The sequence below is a fragment of the Sminthopsis crassicaudata genome, chromosome 1 (genome assembly GCF_048593235.1).
Source record: "Sminthopsis crassicaudata isolate SCR6 chromosome 1, ASM4859323v1, whole genome shotgun sequence".
Classification (NCBI taxonomy): Eukaryota; Metazoa; Chordata; class Mammalia; order Dasyuromorphia; family Dasyuridae; genus Sminthopsis; species Sminthopsis crassicaudata.
In genome coordinates, this window is record NC_133617.1 from 242,313,219 (window position 1) to 242,320,525 (window position 7,307).

Here is a 7,307-nt window from a genome sequence, read left to right on the forward strand (position 1 = left end):
TGAAATGAGCAGAACCAGGAAATTATTATACACGGGAACAACAAAACTATATGATGATCAATTCTGATAGACCTGGTCGTCTTTAACAATGAAATGATTCAAACTAGTTCTACTTGCTCAGTGATGAAGAGAGTCATCTACACCCAGAGAGAGGACAATGAGAACTGAGTGTGCACCACATCATAGTATTCCTGCTCTCTATGTGGTTGGGTGCTTTATTTTATTTTCTTTTGCTTTTTTTTCTTCCTTCTTGGTCTGATTTTTCATGTGCAGCAAGATAACTGTATAAATTTGTAAACATATTTTGAATTTAACATATAATTTAATATATTTAATGTATTTTACTACCTGATATATAGGGAAGAGTATAGGGAGAAGAAGGGGAAATTAAATAAATTAAATAAAATCATAAAAAATTAAAAAAGAGAAAATGAGAACATCAACAAAAATAAATGGAGGAGATAGAGGAAGAAGAGAAGGTGGTAGTAAGAGGGGGCTGAGAGACAGAGAATAAATACTCTCTATTCACTCAGATATAATATACTTCATTCATCTTTTGTATTGTATGATCATGCATCAACTACTAAGATGCAGGATGTATGCATTCACACTCTATTATTTTTGTGACATAAAAGAATTGAAAACAGGGAGTTCTAAATTGTAACGAGGTCATCTGATGAACTTCATAAGTTTTTGTATAGGTCCTAATTAGTCAATCTGATGTTTTGCATTTTCTCCTGTAGTAAATTGTTCAGCTTCAGTGTGTGAAAGAAATCATGTCATATTTTATTACCAGTCTTGGGAAGTTAAATCAAAGTTCAACGAGACTTACCAAAAGCGCTTCTAAACCAGGGTAATAGTCATGTCAAGGCTTCAAAAATATTGTATAACATTTCTATTTTTCTAAGTTTATCATTTCAGATTTTTCTCATTCCAGTGCTTGCATACTGACGAAAATACTTAAGAAACTCAGATGCTGGCATCAAGGCAACTTCAATTGTTCATAAAAGCAAATGATTTTTGGGGCAGAACCAAGATGGCAGAGAAGAAAAACATGACTCTGTGAACGTCCTTACTCCTTCACAACCAATTAGATAAATCAGCCTCAGAAATAGTGCTGGACTGATAGATACCACAAGGACTGGAAGCACGACTTACCAGCTGAAGAGAATCTGGAGTTTCAACAGAAAAGGTCAGTTCCCAGGGGAGGAAGAAGAGAGGCCAGCACAGACGGCTGGGTGCTAGCATACTGCGCCGATCCCACTGGAAAGGGCTCTGTGATCAGAGAAGCCACTGAGATAAAGGAATCTGGCACAGGCTGTTAGCTCTTCTCTGCTTATAATATAGCAGTTCAGAAGAAAAATCTAAAATACTTTAAAAACTCAGATAGATTAGATTTTCCAGGACCCTGGGGGTGACTCAGCAGATCTCGGCACCAGGGGGTGTGGCCTCAGCTCCCACCTGAGAATAGTTAAGAGATTGACAAGTGGGTGGATACGGCCCAAGGCAACACACACTGCCTAGTTTAGCTGGAGAGAGTGGAACTCAGCTCCAGGAAGTCCCAGAAAAGCGGAACCTTTGAACTAGGGACCGCGGTTTCTGGCAGACACTTCCAGTTTGAGCGCAGAGGCTTTTCACATCACCTGCTGCAGACATCCACGCCCCACCGGGACACATAGGCTAGGCTTTGTGCCGTCTTTACTGTTCAATCTCAACCTCAGGGAAGCCACTAAAACACAGCGCCCTCGGGGCACAGCAGTGCTAGTCACCTCTGAGGCACTTCCAGTGAGGGGGTGGGGAACTCTCTCCCAGAGCTCTCTCTTAGCTCAGGCCCAGGAGCCGAAACATCCATACAGTCTGGGAGGAAGCTGGTAAATAAGTAAATAAATAATTTCCTACCCCAGGAACAGACCCCAAAAGATTTTTAAAATATGAACAAAAAAGCCAGAAAAACCATAGATTCCTTCTATACAGAGAAAGAGCGGGTATCCAACCCCGAGGAAGTTAAAAGCAGAGAGACAGCAGATAACAACCTAAAGGGGAATGATTCCTGCCGCCCATCACATAACTCTCTCCTAGAAGAGACTACTAAAAAGTTAAGAGAGTTTGAAGAAAAATGGGGAAAGGAAAGGGAAGCTATGATAGAGAATAACAACGTCCTGAAATTGGAGTTGGAAAAAATAAAGAATTCACAGGAGATGCAGGGAAACAAAATTTGTGAATTAAATAAAGGTTAAAAAATCACAGGAAAGTAGGATTTCTGAATTGGAAAAGATTAAAAAAGTCCCAAGAAAATAGAATTTCTGAATTGGAAAAAGAAAATAATTCTCAAAAAAAATTAGGGAAATGGAAAAAAATCAATAGAGCAAAATAATTCATTTAAAAACGAAATTGGGCATTTACAAAAGGAACTAAAAACTGTGAAAGAAGAAAATAACTCCTTAAAAGTCAGGATGGAACAAATAGAAATGAATGACTCACAGAAAACCCAAGAATCAGTCAAACAAAACAAAAAAAAAAAAAAAAAAAAAAAAAAAATGAGAAGCTGGAGAACAACGTCAAATACTTACTGGGAAAATCTATAGACCTGGAAAATAGATCTAGTAGAGATAATCCGCGGATCATTGGACTTCCAGAAAACTATGACCAAAAAAAGAGCCTAGATTCTATTTTACAAGAAATCATCAAAGACAATTGTCCAGAGATAATAGAAACAGAAGGGAAAGTAGATGTGGAAAGAATTCATTGAACTCCTTCTGAAATAGACCCTAAAAAAAGAACACCACGGAATATTGTGGCTAAGCTGCAGAATAACCACACAAAGGAGAAAATCCTGCAAGCAGCTAGAAAAAAACAATTTAAATACCAAGGTGCCACAATAAGGGTCACTCAAGATCTGGCTGCCTCCACATTAAAAGATAGAAGGGCCTGGAACCTGATATTCCTTAATGCAAAAGATCAAGGTCTGCAATCAAGAATGAACTACCCAGCTAAGTTTAGCATCTTTTTCCATGGAAGAAGATGGTCATTCAATGAAATAGAGGAATTCTATATTTTTCTAAGAAAAAAACCAGACATAAACAAAAAATTTGATCTACATCCACAAGACTGAAGAGAAACAGAAAAGGTAGACTGAACCCTTGAGAACTGTAACTCTGTTGTGGGTATATAAAAAGTACTCAAGGATAATTTGATTTTACTGATATAAAAAAAAAGGGGGAGTGTAGTAAAGGGAAGGAGGTCATTTCAGAAAAAGGGGAAGGAATGATAAAAAGAGGGAAACTACATCCCAGGAAGAGGCAAAGAAAATACACCATATCTGAGGGAATTTAGTGAGGGGGAGAATCATTGTGTGAATCTTACTCTCATCAGGAGAGGCTCAAAGAGTAAATAATTAACATATTTGTTTTTCAGAGAATTTTCTCTCACCTGATTAAAAGGGGGGAGAGGAAAAGGGAAAAGGAAAAGGAGAATAAGTGAAGGGACTTGGAGGGAGGGGGAGGGATACTTAAAAAAAAGGGAGGGTTGCGCGTCACAAGGGGGGTCTGTAAATTGAATATCAGGGAGGGGGATCAGGGGGGTTAAGGGAAAAAGCATAATCTGGGGATAATATGATGGCAGGAAATACAGAATTAGTAATTTTAACTGTAAATGTAAATGGGATGAACGATCCAATCAAACGGAGACGGATAGAAGATTGGATCAAAAATCAGAACCCTACAATATGTTGTCTACAGGAAACACACTTAAAGCAGGGAAATACATACAGAGTAAAGGTAAAAGGTTGGAACAGATCCTATTATGCTTCAGGTAAAGCCAAAAAAGCAGGGGTAGCTATCCTTATCTCAGATCAAGCAAAAGCAGAAGTAGATCTCTTTAAAAAAGATAAGGAAGGAAACTATATCCTGCTGAAAGGTAGCATATATAATGAAGCCATATCAATACTAAACATCTATGCACCAAGTGGTATAGCATCTAACTTTCTAAAGGAATAGTTAAGAGAATTTCAAGAAGAAATAGACAGTAAAACTATAATAGTGGGAGAGCTCAACCTTGCACTCTCAGATTTAGACAAATCAAACCACAAAACAAACAAGAAAGAAATTAAAAAAGTAAATAGAACATTAGAAAAACTAGGTATGATAGACCTTTGGAGAAAACTGAATGGCAATAGAAATGAATATACTTTCTTCTAAGCACTTCATGGATCCTATACAAAAACTGACCATATATTAGGACATAAAGATCTCAAAATTAAATGTAGGAAGGCAGAAATAATAAATGCCTTCTTCTCAGATCACAATGCAATAAAAGCTACATTCAGTAAAAAGTTAGGGGTAAATAGACCAAAAAGTAATTGGAAACTGAATAATCTCATCTTAAGGAATGACTGGGTGAAAGAGCAAATTATAGAAACAATTAATAATTTCACCCAAGATAATGACAATGATGAGACATCATACCAAAATCTGTGGGATGCAGCTAAAGCGGTAATAAGGGGAAATTTTATATCTTTAGAGGCTTATTTGAAGAAAATAGAGAAAGAGAAGATTAACGAATTGGGCTTACAACTTAAAAGGCTAGAAAAAGACCAAATTATAAACCCCCAAACAAAAATTAAACTTGAAATACAAAAATTAAAAGGAGAAATCAATAATATTGAAAGTAAAAAAACTATTGAATTAATAAATAAAACCAAGAGTTGGTTTTATGAAAAAGCCAATAAAATAGATAAACCTTTGGTAAATTTGATCAGAAAAAAGAAAGAGGAAAATCAAATTGTTAGTCTTACAAATGAAAAGGGGGATCTTTCCACAAATGAAGAGCAAATTAGAGAAATAATAAGGAGTTATTTTGCCCAACTTTATGCCAATAAATTTGATAACTTAAGTGAAATGGATGACTTCCTCCAAAAATATAGGCTCCCTAGATTAACAGAGGATGAGATAAATTGCTTAAATAGTCCCATTTCAGAAAAAGAAATAGAACAAGCTATTAATCAACTCCCCAGGAAAAAATCCCCAGGACCAGATGGATTCAAATGTGAATTCTACCAAACATTTAAAGAACAATTAGCCCCAATGTTATATAAATTATTTGAAAAAATAGGGGATGAAGGAGTCCTACCAAACTCCTTTTATGACACAGATATGGTACTGATACCTAAACCAGGTAGATCAAAAACTGAGAAAGAAAATTATAGACCAATTTCCTTAATGAATATTGATGCTAAAATATTAAATAAGATATTAGCAAAAAGACTTCAGAAAATCATCTCCAGGATAATACACTATGATCAAGTAGGATTTATTCCAGGAATGCAGGGCTGGTTTAATATTAGGAAAACTATTAATATAATTGACCATATTAATAATCAAATTAATAAGGACCATATGATCATCTCAATAGATGCAGAAAAAGCATTTGACAAAATCCACCATCCATTCCTACTAAAAACTCTTGAGAGTATAGGAATAAATGGACTATTCATTAGAATAATCAGGAGCACATATTTATGACCGTCAGTAAGCATAATATGCAATAGAAATAAACTTCAACCTTTCCCAGGAAGATCAGGAGTGAAACAAGGTTGCCCATTATCACCATTACTATTCAATATAGTACTAGAAACGCTAGCCCCGGCAATAAGAGCCGAGAAAGAGATTCAAGGAATTAGAGTAGGAAATGAGGAAATCAAACTATCACTCTTTGCAGATGACATGATGGTATACTTAGAGAACACCAAAGACTGTGCTAAAAAGCTACTAGAAATAATTCAAAATTTTAGCAAAGTGGCAGGATACAAAATAAATCCACATAAATCCTCAGCATTGTTATATATCACTAACAAAATGCAACAGCAAGAGATACAAAGAGAAATTCCATTCCAAACAAATGTTGAGAGTATAAAGTATTTGGGAATCCATCTACCAAAGAAAAGTCAGGAATTATATGAGAAAAATTACAAAACTCTTGCCACAAAAATAAAGTCAGATTTAAATAATTGGAAACACATTCAGTGCTCTTGGATAGGCCGAGCGAATATAATAAAGATGACAATACTCCCCAAACTAATCTATTTATTTAGTGCTACACCAATCAATCTCCCTAGAAACTATTTCAATGACCTAGAAAAAATAACAACAAAATTCATATGGAAGAATAAAAGGTCGAGAATTGCAAGGGAACTAAAGGAAAAAAACTCAGAGGAAGGTGGTCTAAGTGTACCTGATCTAAAGCTATATTATATAGCAGCAGTCACCAAAACCATTTGGTATTGGCTAAGAAATAGACCGGTAGATCAGTGGAACAGATTAGATACAAAGGACAAAAAAGGGTACATCTATAGCAATCTAATCTTTGAGAAACCGAAAGATACCAACATTAGGGATAAAAATTCATTATTTGGAAAAAAAAACTGTTGGGAAAACTGGAAATTAATATGGCAGAAATTAGATATGGATACACACTTAACACCATATACCAAGACGAGATCAAAATGGATCCATGATTTAGGCATAAAGAACGAGATCATAAATAGATTAGAGGAACAGAGGATAGTCTACCTCTCAGACTTGTGGAGGAGGAAGGAATTTATGACCAGAGGAGAACTAGAGATCATTATTGATCACAAAATAGAAGATTTTGATTACATCAAACTAAAAAGTTTCTGTACAAACAATACTAATGCAAACAAGATTAGAAAGGAAGTAAAAAATTGGGAAAATATTTTTAAAAACAAAGGTTCTGACAAAGGTCTCATTTCCAAAATATATAGAGAACTGACCCTAATTTATATGAAACCGAACCATTCTCCAATTGATAAATGGTCAAAAGATATGAACAGACAATTCTCAGATGAAGAAATTAAAACCATATCCACTCACATGAAAGAGTGTTCCAAATCTACTGATCAGAGAAATGCAAATTAAGACAACTCTGAGATACCACTACACACCTGTCAAATTGGCTAAGATGACAGGAACAAATAATGAGGAATGTTGGAGGGGATGTGAGAAAACTGGGACACTAATACATTGCTGGTGGAGTTGCGAAAGAATCCAGCCATTCTGGAGAGCAATTTGGAACTATGCCCAAAAAGCTATCAAACTGTGCATACCCTTTGACCCAGCAGTGCTAGGCTTATATCCCAAAGAAATACTAAAGAGTGGAAAGAGACATATATGTGCCAAAAATTTTTTGGCAGCTCTTTTTGTTGTAGCTAGAAACTGGAAGATGAATGGATGTCCATCAGTTGGAGAATGGTTGGGTAAATTATGGTATATGAAGGTTATGGAATATTATTG